At 38.7% G+C, this 19,233-nt stretch overlaps 1 protein-coding gene across 1 annotated transcript in view; it reads right to left on the bottom strand.

The window, feature by feature from the left end:
• pde4ba (phosphodiesterase 4B, cAMP-specific a) overlaps positions 1 to 9,200 on the bottom strand; it is a 190,160-nt gene extending 180,960 nt beyond the window's left edge. Inside the window, exon 1 of the mRNA XM_042416305.1 lies at positions 8,776 to 9,200. The gene's annotated coding sequence lies outside the window, so the exon portion shown is untranslated. The remainder of the gene's footprint in view (positions 1 to 8,775) is intronic.
• Between the last annotated feature and the right edge of the window lie 10,033 nt (positions 9,201 to 19,233).

Genomic DNA, 19,233 nt, shown 5'->3' with positions numbered 1-19,233 from the left:
CCCATTTTGTTGCCTTTTTTGTATTAATCTCATCCTTCTCTTCCTCTATCATTTTAAGCTCTTCAGGTGTCAGTTCCTATGCTGTTTTTCCGCTTGGTTTCTTTCTTCTCTTCTCCATTTCTTTTTCCTCTGCTGCGTCCCATTCTTCAAAACTTCATAACCAGTAAGCTTTGACGTCTGTGCTCTTTAATGTTGCTATGGTTACAAGTAGGGTAGCGGACAAATTTCAAATGGTGATTAAACTTGAGCTGAATTACGTGTGTATTAAACGGTTTCACCTGCCAGCCAATCAGAAAAGAGTATTCACCCAGACCAGGGTATAACTAACTTTAACAGTACCCACACAAATAACATCCACACACTGCCATGTTTAAAATCTGAAATTAGCAAATTACAAGCAAGATAGCTCAGAGATGATCTAACATAGCCATTAGCTAGCTAGCTTGTGAGCTTGCTAATAACATTAACGTCTGAAACTGCCAGCGGTTAACATTTGGCTCGTTCTGAGACATCAGTGTCTGATGAATTCTTCTCCTCTAAGCCTTACTTTAAAATTACGTTGATACATCACCAAATACATCAAATCAACTGCACAGTAATAACGACCAATCTGACCCAGCGTTCTCTGTCAGAACATTGCTTGAGCATCCCTAAAAAGAGTCTAAAAATCACCAACGGAGCACTGTCTTCACCCAAGCTGTATCTTTTTGATGTCACTCAACAGTGAGTCTATAACACAAAAACACAATCACAATTCTACCCCTCAGTCTGCTCATCAGCAATAGCCCCCGCTTCTCTTGAACATGAAGACATGAGCTGAATGCTTGGCATGTTAATTACTCTCAATTATCTAGCTCATCGTTTCAAGCTATTCATCTCTGTCAGCTCAAGCTTTGTGTGAGGGTAATACTCTTTCAGAGTCACTGAGTGAGAGGAGGGAGAGTGCGTCCTTTTGTTTATTCACTGATTAAATTAATAACCGAGATTATTCACGTTGGTTTATGATATTCATAAGCAGACTGTCAGAGTCAGGGGGGGAGAGACAGAGAGCAGCAGATGAAGGCAAAAAACAAGAACAGAATTTAGTTTACAGAACAATAAATGGGAGTCTATACTGGCATCACCCACAGTTTGTGACCTACAATAGGGGCTAGTAAGCATCACTTGGACAGTACAATAAAAGCAGCATATGACAGCTGCTGCCTTTCAAATGTGTCCAAATATGACAGATTTTGAAAAATTGTTCAGGAAGTGGAAAATGTCAAATCAAATTATTATCTAAAAATAATGCAGTACAAAGTGAGATCCAGGCCACCCGAGATCTTGCTTTAGTTGGCAACTAGTTGAGACCATTTCGTATCCAGAACTCCAACACCTGTGGCTGTACATTTCTAGCCACATCATTTACAATCAATCCTTCCAAGGTCTTGAGATATTTCTCTTATCTCTGTATCCTCACCTGAAAAATGGTTTCTCAGATCATTTGTACACTTCAACTTGATCATTTTTGCTACTGAGCGTGCAAGCAGAGAACCGTGAATTAAGAAAATAATCTTATATATCCTCCCATGTCAGATAATATTCTAATCAAATATTATAGAAAAGACACAATGTTAAGATGTGATACAACTGGTCAGTAGAATGTAATTTCAGCTACACCTTAAAGATTCAAAGTGTGCAGATGTTAAGACAAGTTAATGATAAATGGGAATATTTCTGTCTACTATGTGTTTGGCAACAAAAATCCAATTATCATGAAATGTGCTCTGACTGTCACAGTTGTAAATAGTTGCCTGACAACCTCTTACTCTCCATTTCTTCCTCAAATTCTGTCTCAAACTAATGCATGTGTACACACGGCTGTGTCTGCTCTTCCTGCTGTTCCACATATACACCATTATATATCAAGTCCATTTATCCAACAGAGCTGTGGGCATTATCCTGCCATGTCTCTATCGACCAGACAAATGAAAGCCTACTAAAAAAGTGCCCACTGAAGATGAATCAGTGATTGCTGGATGGATGTGGAAATGTATAAATTGATACAACAAGGAGAGGGGAGTGAACATCTTTTGTTAAATTACGGCAAATAGCGAGGGCATGACATCTGAAATGACAGGCAGCATGAGGTGATATCAAAGTAGATTGTCTCCCTCAATTACATTTACACTGTTTGAACAAAACATCTATTTCTTACGATAAAAAGCAATAAATATTAGAGCTGCAACGACCAGTTGATTAATCAATTAGTCGATCGGCAGAAAATTAATTGACAACTACTTCGATAATAGAATAATAATTTTAGCGTTTTTTTAAAGCAAAAATGCCAAAAATGTCCAGTTTCACAAATGTGATGATTTATTACTTTTCTTTGTCATACATGATAGTTAACTGAATATCTTTGGATTATGGACTGTTGATCAGAAAAACAAGACATCTGAAGACATCCCCGTTGACTCTAGAGAAATTTGAAATGGTAATTTTTCACATTTTATAGAACAAACAATGAATCAAGAGAATAATCATCAGATTAAGCAATAATGAAAATAATCTTTCGTTGCAGCCCTAATCTATATGAATAGAAAATGTTTGCAGTGACCAAAAGTTGTCTAGCTGAGGGTGTGTAAATTGCATCCGATGTAACCAGCTGTGCCTTTAAATTTTCAACTAAATTTTATGTGAAATCCATTTAAATGTGTTTGAAACATCCCACTGACAGCCAACTAGACAACCTAATGAATGAAATACAACATCATTAGCAGATCATTGGAGAATCTACTGCCAGTGATTTAATTTCTAGTCTAGTATTGATTTCATCGTCTTTCTTTTTTTTTTTGCATTTATTCCCAGCTCCTCCAATTTTACTTCTGGACCAATTGTATAGATTAAACCTTGCTTTTACCGCTCCTGTTTTTTGTTGACTTCAGCCTGCACAAATTAAACTAGTAATAAGTTAAGTAGAAATCGAACTGTGAAGACGAGAACAGTTTAACCGTTTCTTGATCAAAGTCACATTGGGAAACCCCTGATCCTGCCAACTATGAACCTTGCCTAAATACACCATGGCTGTAGCAGTGAGGGTCCTCAGTAAGGTTCTCTTAAACTAGCTAGTAACATACTAAAGGCAGGTTCCATTTGGATGCCTTTGCCTGTATTTTTTCTTTGTCCCACTGTTCAACAACATTATAACAGCATCTTATCTGCCTGGCCCATTTGTGTTTGTCTGTGGTGCCTCTGGCCAAGTGTTGTTATGTTCATTCCAGCCCCTCTGCATCCGGCCCAGTTGATCCCTGCCCTGCTGTGAATATGGGCTCTGGTCCTGCTGCGCTCTCCTGGCTCTGCAAATTTTGATGCCATTGTCCCATATGCTGCTGCTTTAGTAGCATAGCCCCTTTAATGCCAGTCTGTGCCCAGCTATGGTTAGTTCAGGTCTGCCCCTGCTACTTTTGGCACTGTTGTGTTCGGTCAATGTGATCTTTCCAGTTACCAAGACATCCTTGTTATGGACATTAAGAAAAGAACACCATCAAATATTGCTGTCTTTACACAACAGCTACTACTGCTACCACTGTCTGTGTCTTGCCTGAAATGTTTGCATCAGAAAAAAAAAGATTTCAGATCATCTCACCATGTTAACTACTAGTGATAAAGGTTAGCTGTAATTCATGGGATCTATCTGCCAAACTGGAATGTGGCTTTGACATTAAATTGCAACCTCCTGTTGGTGGAACAGATGCAGGCATTCTGTGGGGCACATTTTTCTGTCTATTCTGCACCCGGCACACATTAACATAATATTTTAATAATAAAATGGAAATAAATTTTGATTGCCTTTCAAAAAAAAAAAAACACATCCCAAAAAACATGTTAATTCCAGCGGGACTTGAATTTCATTTTTCAGCATTTCTAATAGGAGCCGCAGGAAAATTGAAGTCTAATCTAGTGAGGAGCATTGCAAACTAGTTTAGGCAAATAAATGTTGTGGTATGTGGCATAAATTCATACTAAACACTAAATAATGTGAACTCTATACTGTAGCCCGAGCAATACTGGATTTTTAAGGACAATGTTGTGATAAACTTTTTATTGCTCCCTGGTGGACAAACCATGTATTGACATCACTGAGGCTGTAATGCTTGTTATATTGTCGGCCCACATATACACCAATAATAATATACCTGCATGTATCTGCAATAAGCTAAAATGAGCTTATATAGCGCCCTGGAGAATTTATCAGAAAGGCCCTATTCTACACACAGGAAAGGAATGGCTTTTTACCATTTCATTTGCAATGTCTTAAACTGCCAAAAACAAAAAAGCGAACTTGTTCATTTGAATACATTCCATCTAAACATAGCACCAAATCTCTCTGCAGCCAAAAGATATTCATGGATTATTATGATTATAACTCTGATCTAAATAAAGTTCAAATCAATCTAACATTCTTTTCTAAACATAATGTGGCATGTGAACATATTGATTTTTAAATTTTGCTTGTATTATGATTAAACTCGTACTCATGGGAAATTAAAAGACACAAAAAACGGGGGGGGGGGGGAACACAGTATTGCTAGTTTTTTATAGTCTACACTGAATAATATAGAGCAGTGGTTTTCATCTAAACATACTTCATGTCGTACTATGGTTGTGCCAGCTGATGAAAGATTTTGGAATGATAATGAGACATTTATCTGGCTGACTATGTCAGCACTTGATGTTAGTACTTAATTTCTCCTTTTAGCACCAGAGATTTATTATTGTATTATTTCATTCTAGATAAAACACGAATCTTTAAAGATGGAGGACTGCTGTCACACATAAATAACCAACAAGCGCACACAGACATATTGTTTCTAAAGTGTAACAGTACCTCAAGGCTATTCAGCACATACATCAACCTCATGCATCACTCATTAGACACAGTGTATGCAGAGAATATTAACATCATGTAGACTTTGCATAGTTTTGACACTATATGCTCTGAGCATTGAAAACAACACAGATGTGCACCAGCAGCCAGCATATTACAAAACACATGCCATCATAGATTTGTGAACACTTAAACAAGTCTAATGTCTTCAACCTGTAAACTCCCAGAAAAAGGAATTATTGGTTATTAGTATGCCTCACGTTTACCTGTTTGTATTTTATTTTTGAATCCACTCTTTGAGTGAGGAATATCTAGCAGATGCTTCTTCAGTCTAGGGGATCTGCCAAGAGTATTTAACCAACCTCCAAAAAGAGCCAGGAAAAACATAGTGATGGTGTCAAAATACCAGCATGAATAGGCATTTTAAAACACACACACATACATACACACACACATTTGCCGGTATCCCTTATTTATCTGCAAAACATAACAACATAAGGAGAAAAAGTAGTGCATACCATCATCATAAAGAGTCTGAGAAACTGACTTGACCTTTAATTATATTCCCTATGAGAGCAGAATTGAGCCTTGCAATTGAGTTGCACATTCAAATAATCCATATTGCAATTAAAATGACAGGATGATGGGATTGGCTGAGTGACAGACAGGGGCTGGGGGTTGGGGCTGCACAGAAAGAGAGATTGGACATGATGAGGACAGAGCTAAAGATGACAAGGAGTGCTGGTAGCCTACTGGGCAGTCTGAAGATAAATGAGTCGGCTTGTGACTCAAAATTTGAGTCAGCTTAGTGAAAAAGAAATGTTACTCCTCTGCCTCAACAACAGCCAATGAGATGCAGCAGCTGGTCCTATAGACTAGTGCTTCTCTATAGTCAACAGTATAAATATACACCTTTGAAGTGTGAAATATACAGCTTCGCAGCAGGGTGTTGTTGATAAAGACCAGATGCCACTGAAAGAGTGTGAAGTAAGATGTTGCCTAAAAATGATATATATAGCAAATATTCTCTGCATAAGCCAAGTATCTCTAATTTATTCTTTCAGTTATGGTCAAACCTCATAATGGCAGCCCTCATTTCATTACAGTCTGGCAAAGTTCAATAAGCATCTGCTTAAGATAAATCATTTCAAGTAGAATATGCATTAAATGATTGGCAGCCTTCATATTCTCCCCCAACATTAACATGAACCCTAACCCCTCACTGAGCTATCAATGGTCTTTTCCCCTGATTTTCAACATTCAACCAAAACACAACACATGTTCAAAAACATTTATAGCTATTGTCTTATCTAAGAATACATTTGGGGCTAAAAATAAACCATGCCACTGCAGAAGCAACACCTACTGTAGATGAAATAGTTGTTAACAGTGTTTGGGGATTGGGTCCCTTGGGTAACATCATCATATAAAAACTCAACGATTGTTCTGACATGTATCGGTTGAGTCAGACCTAAATCTCATAACAAAAAGGGAGCTCAAACCATGTAGTCTGATTTTGTGAGGCTATTTACTGATGGCTGCTGGTCTTTCTCTTCTACAGAAAGTGATTCATGACATTGGGATTTGGTCAGCTAGTTCTTATTGGAATTGGATTGTTGTGTCCAGACCTAATCAAGCAGTTACTTCTGGACTTCCTGTGTGCGTGCCCTGACTCACTCTGGGTTAAATCCCACAGGAGCCATTTCTCCTGTGTCTCTCTGTACATTTCCAGTGCCTTTAGATACAGGATAAAAATACAAAAAGACGAGTGAACAGCTCACTATTTTCTAAATAAACATCTCAGAATGGCAGCTGACAGTGCCTGAAAAGCTAATTTTTTGAATATATGATGTCTTGTGATCATATAATGTACCCTTTACTGAATGAATGTAAAGTTAAGCACATGAATCTAAGCAACCTAATTGACTGGAATGTATGCTGAGTGAGAAATTACTGAATGTACAATCACTCCAGTGAATATCCAAAAGGTTTAATGTGCACACAGAGCCCACTGTGTAGCCCATATAAAAACCAGAAACACACACAGACACATACACACTTTTAATGCAATCTAACTAACCACATAGAGTGTTCAATTACAATGTCAACAAAAAGTGGGTCAGTGAAACCAATTTCAGCCCCATAATGATAGCAATTAAATATTTGTAAATAGCACAAGTCAATCTTGACAGTAAGAATTAGATGCAATTAGTCATGTGCTGTGAGACTGTATATACTGGTGTCTCTCCGCTAAAAGCTCTGCTCACGGATCAATGGTTTTCCACATTTAAACATGGTCTGTAAACCAACAGATCGATAGACCCTGAGTTTTGGATGGAACGCCTGGTATGGAAGAACAATGTTACATAGTTCTCCAGTTCGGGGAGGGATGACCATGAGACAAAGAAAGAGGCAAAGAATGAAGATGTGGAAGGCATTTGAGCAGAGCTGGAGGGATTAAAAGTAGAGGAGTCAAAGACATGAAGGAAGGCGAGCAGGGGAGCATGGAGATAGTACCGAAGCATCTACACGGAGTAGAATCAGAGCCCTGTGAGAAAGATAATGGTTGCCCTGAGAAAGAGAGAGATATGAGAAAAACTGAGAGTCGCTGGAAAAGGGAAACACGCCTGCCAGCTAGCCCATCAGAAGATTGATTTTTGTGTTTGTTCACAGTTTCATTCACAAAGCAGGATACCCTGCTGGTTTGGATCTGTCACTACTGGGAGTCCCCATACAGCCTTTCCAACCTGCAAGGAATTCCCATTGTACCAAGCCTCCATTCCAGTTCGTGATCTGAATACATTCTCAGCACACCGAGCTCTGTCTGACAGCTCATTTGCAAATTTAAAAAATACAAATATGTGAAAACACAAGACACAGCAGACAGAGGCTAATCAATCTATCAATATGATCTGAAAATAAAGTCACTGTCAGCAGGATGAAAAACAGCATAACAGGACAGTTGCCATTCTCTGCAAGACTGTATATCAAGCTGCCAAGCTCATTGATAAGCAGACATTTTGATAGCCCTCTAAATTGAGGAAAAAAGGAGATTTGTAAAGAGGGACACCTCAGTTCAATCTTCACAAGGTTCAAGTGTTAAAAATGGACAGCTAGAAAATGTACTAAGGGTAATATATGGGTATATTTGTTTCTGATATTGTTTAAAGCAGGTCAGGTCAACCTGTATGAGTTATCAGGCAGCATCCACATGGCAAATGTGTCTCCTCCAGGGGCTAATGAGCACTTTCCTGCAAGGTTTCAGGGCAGTTGTGGACAATATTCCTGACAGAAATGTGACCCTGACATGTGTAATGTAAATCAGTGGCACTTACGCTGATGGTCAGGTGTACTGTTCTCTCTTAAAGCCCTGTGAATGAGTATATACAAACATCCAATTTGAAATGACAAGCAATGTGGCATTTAACCTACCCAATGAAAGATAGTAATGGCATGAAATGGGCAAATTTAGACTACTATTAAGGTCATTATTTCAGAGTTCAAATGTCCAAACTAAGGACTGATTTGCATTGAATTTTCCAGTATGACTAAAACAGAAATACTACTGTATAATTTATATTTAATATTTTTTATCAATTATTTAAGGGTTCAAGGATTAAGTGGACTGTGCTGTGTTTTGCAGCCTGCCTGTGTAAATAAAATGAAGGGGAAACACTTGAGGTCAAAGCTTAGGGTTAAGCTGAACTTGTCGGTGTATTTAACGATGACAGGAGCCAAACAAAGCCAGCCCAAAATCCAGCGCACATCTCCAAAAAAAAAAAAAAAAATCCATTCAGCCCCATTCTTTACCACTGCATTTAGGATCAAAACAAAGCATACGCTCCGTCCAGCAAATAAAAAGTGAATCCGATTCGACAGCCTAAACACAAATGGGTCTTGGTTACCTTGCGTCTCCTCCACAGCTCATCCACTGCTCATCCACACGTGGGGACAAAGGGAATCCCGACGCCTTTTGCGCGTTGTTTTGAGGCTTGAGAGAGCAACTGTCACCACATAAAAAAACGTCTTTTTATTCCGTATGAGCGAGTATTTTCGCCATCCTCTGTTGGGATACTCCACAGCTCTCCCCAACGACCAGGATAATCCAGATTCTTGTTCGTTTTGTACTCACATGATCTAAGATTTCTTGCTTGTCCAGACTGAAACAAAATTGACACAAAACTGACGCGTTGAGCAAACTGATTTTTGTCCCGGTTGCATGCCGTTCAACCATTCACACAAGCTTCCTTTTGCAAGACCGAGGAGCTTTACGTTTGAGGGGGTTGTGAGGGCTTTCGCGCATTTAAAACTCGGTGTTCCCCTGCGTCCATCCTTCCCTCCTCCCTCTCAGCAGGCGAGGAGTGTGGACCAATTGAGAGGCAGCAAGGAAGAGAGAGAGAGACGATCAGAGCATCTCAGTCTGGTGTGGGACCAGAGAGCTGTCAGATCACAAAGCCTAAATCAAAGAAATACTTGGTACTGAGCAAAGATGGTCTTGACAAAGTGTGAACCATAAACAGGCTTTGAGAAAATAGTAATATAAATAATTTTATTATACAATTATTAAAATGTGCACTGTTCTAAACTCAAGATGCTTCTGAGAGATACAAATAAATGAAGAAAATATTGAAGCCTGGTCATGATTTAAAGAAACAGTCCAACATTTTAGGAAATAGCTTGTTTGCCACCTAACCCAGAGTTAGATGATATAAGATCAATTTTAATTTTATCTCTGTGAGTTCAGTGCAGAGTGGGTCCAGGATGTGTTTAGCCTGTTTTAGCTCAAAGACTGAAGGCACAGGGAAACAATTGGCCTGGCATCTTAAAGGGGATGTACCATGCACATTTCCAGGTCTATATTTTTATTCTGGGGCTCTACTGGTATATCTCTGCATGATTTACAGTTCAAATAACTCCTTATTTATCTTATACTGGCCCTCTATGCAGCCCCTCAATTCAGCCTCTGTCTGAAACAGGCTGTTTTAGCTCCTGTCTCCCCATGAACCCACTCTGTTCTGATTGGTTAGCTTCCAATCCGGAAGCTACGTAAACAAACATTAGTAGTAGGATTTCACTTCTTTTTCTCGTTCTTTACTTGAATAACCTTAGCAACAACCTTAGCAACAAAAGCTAGGGAACAGACAGCTGTTTGTGGGTATGTGCGAACAATCTGACATCATCAGGAGGAGGAAGTAGAGTTAACTTTGCAAACAAAGCATTCAGAGCGGGTTGAAGCCCTGGCTTTTGACTTTCAGGGAGCATTTTTGTATACACTCACCTCAAGTTATGACCATGTTTAACATAGACACCCAATATTATAAAAATATCAGAAAATCACAAAAAGCATAATATGTCCCCTTTAAGTATGTGTTCCAACAAATGTAAATCTATCATCTTAACAAAATGTATTGTATTGAGTACTGGGTGAGTTAGGAAAATTATCTTGCTTTCACCGCCAACTATCGGTGACTATATGCTCTGTTCACACCCTGCATAGCAGTGATGTAGCATGGCACTACAGTGCAACATTACATTACACCTGGATGTGACAGCAGAACAGTTCAACAGTCTTACACCTTTAAACTATCAGATGTGAGTGCAGCAATGCTTTTTCCTCCATACAAGACCAAGGCTGTGTCTGAAATTACTCCTTATTTGCTACCTAGTGCATATTTAATTGAGTGTTTGAAAGTGTAAAAAATGATGCAGTGAAAGATTCTTTAATCAATAATTTTTAAAAATCCCCTTGAACAAAGAAATGTGTCCCTCAAGGCTGTCAGTGAACATTTTAGAGCCAATTACTTGAGCAAGGTCGAGTGACTTCATACATTTTCTCAAAAGTTTTGTCCTTGTTTGTTACTTGACACTGTGTAAACAAAGCCCACAAGCTGATGATAGATTCCGTCATCTAACTTAAAGCAAACACGACAAATAATTTTCCAAAATGCTGGAGTGTTCCCTTAAAAGCAGTTAACTCTCTTTGTGCATTTGGTGAACTAATTTATCAGTCCAAATAACATACATCTCTTCATTCATTGCTACAATTTGTCTCTAGTGATTTTGTAAATATTGTTGCAGAAAATAGGGCTAAAGGACTTTGCCATATGTTATTGTTAAGAGAGAATGAGTTTCATTTAAATTATACATTTTACAACTTAATTCACTGGACGCCAGCAGCAGAAGAGCTCTAATCAAATTACTTGATTTCACACTAATCAATGATTTCCCCAACTAAAATGGACACAGTCAACACAGATCTCAGATGGCAATTTATATTTGCAAATTGTATGATAATTTCTAGACTACATAACACACACCTGAGAAAAATAAGCTCCATCCCATGATTGTGAGCACATGAAGTGAAGATAAGATTCTCTCTATTTCGCTGTCTATTTTCCCTGTTGAGTCACAGTGTGATAAGTACTTCAAGCGCTATTATTACCTTTTCACCACCATGGGCTCAGTGAATTCCCACAACCTACATTTTACATCTGCCTCCTTTTACAACAACAGATGACTTTTAAAGAGATTCCCATGTTGCGGTAAATAATCTGTTGCTTAGAAGTGTACTGTACCAGTCAACAAGAAGAAGAAGAATGTGGAAAAAAGGCAGAATTACTCCCTTGTGACTTCATATATTATGATTTGTGAATTTCTGTTCTCATGTTCAGGAAGTCAATAAATTTGTGAGTGAGTTGTGTTTCTGCATGTGTGTGTGTGTGTGTGTCACTGTGACGCAAGGTCATGATGTGTGTGATTACTCTACATGTGTTGTCTCCGCTCTGTCCCTGTCTATCAAGTCCTTAAAGAATCTGCTGCTCTGCGTTGATTTCCAAGGAACAGAATTAGGAAAACACAGACCATAATTAATCTGCAGCTTTAAACATTATTTTGCACTCAAATGTATATAGTTTGTGACATTTAATACACTGGAGCTCACATTTACTGACCTACATTAAACGAAGGGATTGCGGGCAAGCTTTTCCTGCAGCTTTTCCCTGCAAACAGTTACAGTAAAATGGAGTTAAAAGTCAATCTGCAAATCTGCAAACTGTCAAAACACAGCTGGAAAAAAAATAATCAAAGATTAAAGCATACATGTGTTAGCCATGTTTAAACCATACATGCTTTAGAGGTTTTGTTCCTCTGTCCCTCCAAAAAAAGAAAATCTGAATCTTTATTAGACCTCTACTGTTCTGCAGCGTGCAAAATATACTTGACCCATTATCCTTGAATGCTATTTCTGACTGAAGCGCTTTAGTCATGTCATGAATTTCTACTTTAATCCACATATGGGAGTTGTGTGCCATTACAATTCAATAGAATGGACAGATTTTAGCAACACAAAGCTTCTCTAAAATTGAGATATGGAAATATTTTTGCTTCGTTTTTCAGTTTTGAATTTGAATTTAAGGAGACAGACTGTGACTTATTGTGTAAATACATTTTTACTAATATATTAGTGCTCATTATGGCACTCTTTTTTCCTCCCTCGCAGAGATTTGGGTTGTTCTCCTTTTTTTTTTTTGCAAATCCCTTGTCTCTCTGCCACCACAAAGCATGTCTAATCTCCTCAACCGACCACAAGAGGAGGTTTCTCTTGAACGAGGATTTAGAAACAATGCAGCAGCCTATTGACTACAAATATTATTTTCTCATTTCTGGAAAAACCACATCACTGACCCTTTCATCCTCTTGTGCCGAGTATCACGTCTGTTTTTATGTGAGACAGAAAAGGATCGCACACGTGGGAGTCCTTAGCATTGAGGCCAAGTTATGCAAATAAAGTATTGGCTAAGCATTGTCAGAAATGAGGTGGTAAGATGTTACAATGAGAGACTCATTTTAAAATCCTTCCTCTATTGTGCTGATAGTTACAGGACCATTTGGTGTACGTGTATAATAGTGCATCTGGTGCACTGTTGCCTATCATTATTGCCGTTGCTTCTTTCCAGGGCTCATAAACATGTTGTTATAATAAGGTAGAGACAACCATCATGTCCTTAATGTACTTTTCAGCAAGCCAGGAAGGTCTAATCTGTCAGCAGTAATATTTACAGGAAGCTATGACTAGACCATCTCTGCCTCACACTGTCCACTGCTGATTAGTCTGAATGACCTATAAAAGGAATATTGCATAAAGCTTGGGAGAGAATATTTATTAATCATGCTGGAATTAATTGAAATACTGATTGTGTATTTCTGGTTTGAAATAATGTGTCAAAACAGCACAACATTTTTACTTTTGACCAAACATACATATTTGTGCTAAAAAGGCTACATCAAGTGCTAGCTAAGCTCCTTTTGGGATTTGCTATCAGTAAAAGTAAACAGTCCATCTTCTTACATCTCTTTTTTGTGATCAACTTTTTATTGAATTTGTCACATGAAAATCATCCCTTTAGGTCAGAGGCCCGACTACCATCGAAATATGGACCAGAATTATGCAGTAAATTGTAATTATACCTAATTGGAGAATGGGGACAGAGCTTGACATTACAACCCATATATTTCTGGACATTGGACCATATTTGCAGAGAATTGCCTACAATTGGTCCAAACATTCTACACGTCTAACAGTACATCTGCCAGTTTGTGTGGTTTTACTAGTTCCTGCTCTATCTGGCATCAAGGTGTAGCAGCTTCTTCATTGCACCAAGTTGTCAATAGCTTTATCTGAAATGAAAAGCAATATCATTTAAAATCAAGTACCATCAGTCCTCCAGAGGATTTTGCGTGTTGAAGTGTATGCAGCCGAATGCAAGGTCTTTTACCATTCAAAATTAATTTAGAAGTCAGAGAATGTAATTCATCAAAGTACTTGGTTGGTGGCGGCATAGGGATCATAGAAAAAAGAGTTTAGTTGACCAAGAACATAAATTTTTATAACTGAGATTCTGCCTTGCAATGACATTTTAAGATTAGACCATCTCTGGATATCAGATGAAATGTCTGACATGTCTGATATATCAGAGAAATATGTTATATTTAAACATAAGTATGTAAAAGCAGAGTTGTGCCACTGAATATGTGGAGTAGCTGGTAATGTGAAGTGTTTTATCGAGGCATTCAGAGGAGCAAAAAGAGATTTATCCCGAATGATTTTATAACCAGAACATTGACTGAACCGGGTAAAGACTTGTAGTATTTGAGGTAAAGACTTGGAGATATTAGTAAAGTAGAGTAATACATCATCCGCATAAAGACAGATTTTATGTTGTGTACCCCAGTGAGTGCTAAGAGCAGTGGAGACAATGTCCAGCCTTGACGAGTACCACACTGCAGGGGAAATGTTTTAGACAGGGTATTACCTGTTTGTACAACTGCACAAGGATTAGTGTAAAGTGTTTTAACCATTGATATGAAATTTCTACCAAGTCCAAATTCCTCCAAAACCACCCATAGGTATATCCAACCCACTCTATTGAAGGCTTTTTGCATTGGTTCCAGTCTTTTAATGTTAAGAGCTTCACTTCTTTGTTATGAGGGATATTGGTCTGTAACTGCCGCATATTAGAGGAGGTTTACCTTTTTTAAGCAATACTGATATAAGTGATGTATTTTGGTATTTTAGGACTCAGGGTCCAGAGCATAATTAAGAGAATCTAAGAGGAGTGGCCTGAATACATCCCACAATTCTAGGAACAGCTCCGGAGGCAGACCATTGAGGCCTGGCGATTTTGCTCTTTACATCAAATTCAAAGCCTCTTTAAGTTCTAGGAGAGTAAGTTTTACCTCAAGGCATTCTGTGTCCTCACTAGTCAATGAAGATAGGTTGAGGTCTGACAAATGTGATTTGAGGGCAGTCAGATCAGGAGTAGGGTCAGCTTTGTAGAAATGAGAGTGAAACGATTCAAAAGTATCATTTATTTCACCTGGGTCATGGGTAATGGGTCCTGATAGAGTTTCGATTGAACTAATGGTTGAGAATGATTCATTTTGCTTTAACCTGTCAGCTATTAGTCTACTTGAACTGATTGTAATATGTAACTCTAGTATTGTGGATTATGAATTCAGCTTTAGCCTTAAGCAAATTATTTAAATCAAATTTCAGAGCCAAGAGAGTTCAGTGAGTCTGATGAGAGAACTGACGCTTTTGATTAGATTCTAGTGCCTGCATTTCACTTTCTAATTGCGTGATTCTATGTTTTCTGGATGCCTTTAAATGGGAAGCAAATGGAGAGGATTTTCTCCTTATAAAGCATTTAGTCTTTTCCCAAAGTATTTGGGGTGAGGATGCCGTCTCTGAATTAATTTCTCAGAAAATGTAAGGTTATTTCTCAGTTGTTCCAAGAACTCAGAATTCTGTGTGTATGCTTACGGTTGCTCTTTAGGATCTGAAAATTATATATCACTGGAGTGTGGTCTGATATTATAATAGGAAGTACAGACGGGTGACAAATTAAAGGAAAAAACGGTACAGGCCTGAATGCTTGACCCCTACAGTGAGGGGATCTGGTGGCTCTGTTATGCTGTGGGGGGCATTTTGCTGTCATGGTTTGGGTCCACTTGTCCCCGTAGAGGGAAGGGTCATTGCAAATCAATACAAAGTTGTTCTGAGTGATCACCTTTATCCTGTGATGAAATATTTCTATCCTGATGGGAATGGTCTCTTCCAGGATGACAATGCCCCAATTCACAGGGCACGAGGGGTCACTAAATGGTTTGATGAGTATGAAAATGATGTGAATCATATGCTACAGCCTTCGTAGTCATCAGATCTCAACCCAATTGAATACCTATTGGAGATTTTGGACTGACGTGTTAGACCACCATCATCAAAACACCAAATGAAGGAATATCTTTTGTTCATCCCATCAGAAGAGTTCCAGAGACTTGTAGAATCAATGCCAAGGCTGAGGAACAACAAGGGAGACGGTATCATCTTCCTGTACCAGGGCTTGAAAACTTGTGGCAGAAATATGGATGAGATCTACACAGCAGTACAGGTTGTCGTAAGTCAACTTACAGAAACACTAACTCTTTAATTTGTATATTTCTTCAACGCTAACTGCTCCACTACTGCCACTGCAGTGTCAACTGAAAATTAGTTTGCAGGATGAGTATGTAAATTGATTCACTAGAACCAAACAACAACCCATTTGGAAAAATGTGGATGTATTTCTTTATGCATGCCTCTAAACAAATTGGAAGTCTGCCTCCAGAATCCATGTTTTATATGTTTACAAGAATTGTGTTTTTAATGGAAATTACTTGTACCAGCAACTGTCCACAGAGCAACTTATATAGAGGCATTAGGAAAAAGAAGTGAACGAAAGTGAAATATCTGCTTGAAGCCACTGAGCCTGAGGTGTCTTTGGTCTGTCTTTCTATAAAGCAGCAACCCTGAAGAACTGCAGTCTTCCTATTTTCTACATGAGCCTCAAGGCACTCCTGTAAGAAAATACATACAACACACGCAGTGTGCACATTGCACACATTCCTTTTCTGCTTCTCCACACATAGCTGCACACACAAAGCCATTTAAACTACTTGCTTCCCAATGGCCCAGGCTTTAATAGACATTGTATAGCGGGTGTGAGTCTATCCTATCTAGTTCACGGTAACATAGGAGAAGACAGGGAGAGGCCCCATTATCTGAGCGTGGCCATGTGATTACCTTTCCCTTTGTGGAGCCAAGGATTGTAAACACACACACACTGATGAGATATGCAGCAACACCTCCACTGTGAAGACACTCATCTGTCATACTGCTATGAATAAAGTCATAGGCTGAAGAGCCATGTTTACAGGAGATAAACATTTATTTTCTAGGATGTACTGTAAATATCACCTCTACTGTATGTGACAACAGATTGAGATTAAATGAATCTATTTAGGTCTATTTATATTCTGAAACTGAGCCACATTTTATTTACAATCAAAGGGGGGAGGAAAGGATTACATTGAAGTGAAAAGGGAACAAAACAGAAGTGATGTTTCTGCATGCAAATAGTTTCGTTCCCGTTCCTGGCATCTCAGTGGGTTGACTCAATCTCACGTCTAAACATCCCTGTATCGAGTTAAACTCATCATCATCTATCATAATACGCAAATCAGTTCTCAAGGCTATGTTGACTCTGCCACCAAGATTAAAACACTATTTCTACTAAAATGGAAACAGTATTTTTTTCATGATGCTTCCACACTGATTTCATTTCACCGACATAATTCCTCTCCTCACCGTGTGAAATGCTGTCACTGGGCACCAAGACAGATGAGAATTGGGCTCCTCCATATTGATACGAGATGATGCCATTGTGCATGACCAATGGTATTTGTTTAAGCTATGACACGGTGCATTTTGTACTTCTAATTGGACACAGATACTCGCCGCTTTTTGTTTATTCCCACTCAACCCACTCCTTCCAATCCACAAATCCTAACATGTGTGTTTGTTTTGCGTTTAATTAATGACGTGTGTGACATGTTGTGTATGTGTGATGGTAAGGTTAGGGCATTAATAGAGTGTACAAGGTGTGTGTGTGTATGTGCACATGCACTTGTGTGGAAGGTGAACAAATGGGAAGACTGCCAAGAGTGTGTGTGTATATCAGAGTGTATATGTTGGTTTTTTCAACAGGGGGATTTACTACTTAAGTAACACAACCGTGATTAAGAAGCATTGCCATCTGGTAGTTTGAGAGGGGTGCTGAGACACATGCACATAGGCACATACACGCACGCAGGCACACACACATACACAAGGACACACACATGCAAACAGGTACAGAGACTTAAACACAAAACTCAGCAAGTAATAAATAATTCATGTACACAGAAAAATAAAGAAATGTCCCTCCCTGTCTTTCTGTCTGTATCAACCAATCACATACATACACACACAACACATAAATACATAACACTACCACTATTTCACACTATAACTGATTGCATTTCTTTTACACTGATTTGTCTCTGCCTACTGCTGATTGTACTGACACTCTGGTCAAATTCTCCCATGAAAATCATACAGTGCTCTCTCTTATTTTTACACATACTTTCAGTGTTAACTTTCAAAGTTCATCACACTTCCACTAGATGCTACTTTCACTTTCTCTCTAGTGGGAAAACAATTCACCATCTGTTGGCAGAGGTGAGAATAAAACATCTACACGTCTGCATGGAAAAACTGAATGTTTCTTGACAGCGTGTTTACAACCGTCCTGTATAAAATAGAATATTTTATGCCTTTCTGTTTTCTCACTGTTGTCTGACTCACAGACGCACAAAAACAACTTCATTCCATTGTTTTTGTGCGCAGCAGTTAAAATTAGTTTGACCTTGAAAGCCACTGAGCCGAGCAGATGCTTCCCAGCACACTTGCAAGTTGCTGTCGTAGGTGAGTGTTGGGTTTGTCCAGGATTATAGTCATAATTCCCTCTGTGTGGTGCCAGCGTGGGCCACATTTTGACTGTGATAAAGGTCAAGACATTCTAGAAATAGTACTTTCTTCAGCCTTTATTTGACGGACAATAGAGACAGGAAACACAAGGAACCAGGGCACCCCCAAGAAATAGTACTTTCTGTTCGTAGGTATGAGAAGAGGTAACAATCACAACCAAGTCTTTCAGTCATCTTGTTTTATTCAGTATTTCTCCTCTCATATCAAAACTCCAGTTTTTAACATTTTAACACCAGAAAGAGCAAACTACTGCGGGAAACTGCAAAGAGATGATGGAAAACCATCTCATTTTACTGCTACTTTATGTTTAAGCCATGCCAACATTTGTGATAGTCAAACAATCACATATATTGTTTTATATGTAAATAATGTACATGATCACATAGAGAAAAAACATTCACCCCATCCCTAACTGGCTATCCCTCATACATACATGCAGATCACTTGCCTTTGCTCATCGTGTGTACAGTGAGAGAGGCGTGCTGCGAGGGTTTGCCTACACACTGTGCTATCTCGCTCTCCTCCTTGCAAGGTTAAACTGACAGTCCTCACAGCATGATCTCCAGACATGACTCACCAGCATAACACTGCCTCTGTACGCACACATACACACACACACACACACACGAACAACTGCTGTAAAACATGCATACAGGTTATAAAGAAAATGTGGAGGTGTAATGCTCTACACAGCTCGTTAATTTTCATTTAAGGATCAGATGACTCAAAACACACAGAGAGAAAAACACACAAACACACAAACTTTTACCCACATACTTTACACATGCAACCAAGACAAGTAAAGACATACTATTTTTTAACATGAATAGTGTGTGTCAGAAAAAAAAGCATAAATTAAATGTGCTGTTTGCAAGCAGGCACACATGCAAAGAAATACATACAGTATACACTCACTCACACATAGTACATGACTGAATGGCGAAAGATGAATTTGCTT

Source organism: Thunnus maccoyii, chromosome 7, assembly GCF_910596095.1.
Source record: "Thunnus maccoyii chromosome 7, fThuMac1.1, whole genome shotgun sequence".
NCBI classification, from domain to species: domain Eukaryota; kingdom Metazoa; phylum Chordata; class Actinopteri; order Scombriformes; family Scombridae; genus Thunnus; species Thunnus maccoyii.
This window is presented reverse-complemented; position numbering and strand designations above follow the sequence as displayed.